This window comes from Penaeus japonicus, unplaced genomic scaffold (genome assembly GCF_977035675.1).
Source record: "Penaeus japonicus unplaced genomic scaffold, GWHDUDI00000001_assembly GWHDUDI00000029, whole genome shotgun sequence".
Taxonomy (NCBI): Eukaryota; Metazoa; Arthropoda; class Malacostraca; order Decapoda; family Penaeidae; genus Penaeus; species Penaeus japonicus.
The window spans coordinates 31,328,488-31,330,987 of NW_028234431.1; the positions used below are offsets into that span (position 1 = coordinate 31,328,488).

The following is a 2,500-nucleotide window of genomic DNA, read 5'->3' on the forward strand; positions in this document are numbered from 1 at the left end:
GAGTCCTCTCAGGTACCTGCAAGGGGAAGGGAGGGCATGGAACAAGGAGTGCCCTACCAGGTACCTGAAAGAGGCTGAAGACGAGGAGTGAGTCTCCTCCCATGCCCGCAAAGGCGTCTGTCTCGTCCAGTCACCCCGATTCCCCGTTACTCGAGATTATCCTCAGCCACAAGTACTCCTTGAAATTTGACCAAAAAAAAAGAAAAAAGAAAAAAACGGAAAGTTGTGAAATTGGGCACATCCAACTGGAAATATCAGACCAAGAAACTTTTGATGGTAACAAAGCGATAGTTGCAGTTTTTGTTTTGTTTTTCTCTCTCTCTCTTTTGAAAATACAACTGGAGGCGGCAGCGCTACTTATATAAACACATGGCTAAGAAAGGGCCATTGAAAGCAGAAATTTTGACGAACCAAGGAAGGGGTGATGCCGAAGCCCGTGACATTCATTCCTGAGCATAAGCTATTGTTGTTGATGTTGTTGTTGTTGTTATTGTTTAGCCTTTTTGCACAGAACATGTTCTACACTAGTTTTCTCAGCTGGCTGTGGCTCATATTTGCTGGTGAAACATAGTCCTGAGTTCCGGCTGATTGGCTGAACCACTGTACCAGTGTCACACTCGTGCACCTTTACAGTGATGCCAGATGTGTTTGTGCACCATCACCACGTACTCCGCTATGTACATGCACAGCCATGGTGTTAGCAGCAGTTGTGTATGCACTATACAAAGACGTAGACAGCTGTGCACATGCACCATCATAATGTACATAAGCTGTGTACGTGTACCAATATGATGTCCACAGCTATGTACGTACAATACCATGATGTACCCAGCCGTGCACATATATTGCTGTATGGTAGCTATCTGTAAGGGTACAGCACCCTGTACATAGTATGGGTGTCGATCACTGATTTGTATCCACAGTCATATTTATCCCACTGCGATGTACATGGCTGTATACATAAAATAATGTACACAGCCCTGTATGTGCTTCTCTGTGATGTAAGTAGTTATGTATGTACGTCACTGAAAAAAAAAATAATGGCAGGTTTTGTATGTGCACCACTGCATAGTAACTTGCAATCTTTGTACATCAGCACACAATGATAGTTACAGTGCGAATAAGTGCTCTCGTCAGCCCCGTGCACGTTCAAGTGTACTACGACGAGCAGTGTACAAGCAGGAAATACATTACCGTAGTCAGACATGTACATGCAGTACTTCACTATGGGTGATGTACACATTCGGTACCGTAGTCAGTACTGTACCTCAAGCATCATGATGAGCTGCATCAATAGAGAAGATTCGACCAGTGTTTTGGGAAGAAATTTCGAAGCAAGTCAAGCCACGGCAGCTTCTCAAGACATCACGTCAGACACAGAGGTGAGTGAGGTGCACCTTGAGTCCCTTGGTGCTTCTCACATCCCAGAAGGATAAATAGCTGTGCTTGCGTCGCTTGTTTTTTTTTTTTTTTTTTTTTTTTTTTTTTTTTTTTTTTTTTTTTGGGTTGTGTGTGTGTGTGTGTGTGTGTGTGTGTGTGTGTTTGTGTGTGATCAGATATAGCTCTTTGAAGATGGTTACAGTTTACATCAGTATATCCTAAGTGGGCAAGTTCGTTTCCAGTGCAAGATCTGTTTACCACACTTACACAGGCACATTACCACCAAACGTAGGTTTCCGTAAGAACTTTTGGAATATCAGCACCAATGAGCATCTTGAAATCAGTGGGAGAGTTATAAAAATCCCTCAAACAACCAGTCGAGTCGGTATTTGTCTGTGAACTAGATCTCCACCGTTAGTAGGACACACACAATTAACTTTCTCTTACACTGAAAAGGACAACCAATGTAAATGTAAAGTATTCCTCTTTTACTACATTTCTCTTTCAAAACTTTCATAACTTACTGCTGATCATGACATGTCTGTGTATTTCTCTGCATTTGCCTGTCAACTTCATCTTCAGACGTGTCGTTTTGTCTGCCACTGTCGCTTTCAATCAATAGTGAGAAACAACTCAAGGGGTTTAGTACCAGGGATTTCATTTTCACAAGGACCTTTGGCACTGGGCACAATACAGTGCTATAAGTTCGTGCAAACAGTAGCAAGGACATCCTGGCTAGTTACATCTTTGTTTCACGTGTTATCTAGTTCTCCCTATACCAGTATCACTGGCAGGACAAAGTGCTTACTATGCTCACCATTTATGTAAGTTTTCCTGAAAAAAAAGCCCATATTCGACGGTGAGGCTCACTCTTTGGTTCCGTGAAATAGAAAATACTTTATTTTTCATGAACGTAACTGCTCATATGAAAACATCCCCTGGATAGAATGTTAACGTAGGGTGCTAAAACGCTTGAAAATCACCTCCATTTCGATGAAAGATTTACTCCCAAGGTCCCTTGAAGCATGTCTAAAACTGAAACGTCATTACTCTCTTCATTTACTTATTTGTCTGACCCATATAACGTATCTTTTATGGCGACACTATCAAAAGTCTCAGC

At 42.0% G+C, this 2,500-nt stretch overlaps 1 long non-coding RNA gene across 1 annotated transcript in view; it reads left to right on the forward strand.

Annotated features, from left to right (window-relative positions):
- Positions 1–1,205: 1,205 nt before the first annotated feature.
- LOC147468443 (uncharacterized) overlaps positions 1,206–2,500 on the forward strand; it is a 3,274-nt gene continuing 1,979 nt past the window's right edge. Inside the window, exon 1 of the long non-coding RNA XR_015192491.1 lies at positions 1,206–1,382. This is a non-coding gene — a long non-coding RNA (uncharacterized LOC147468443). The remainder of the gene's footprint in view (positions 1,383–2,500) is intronic.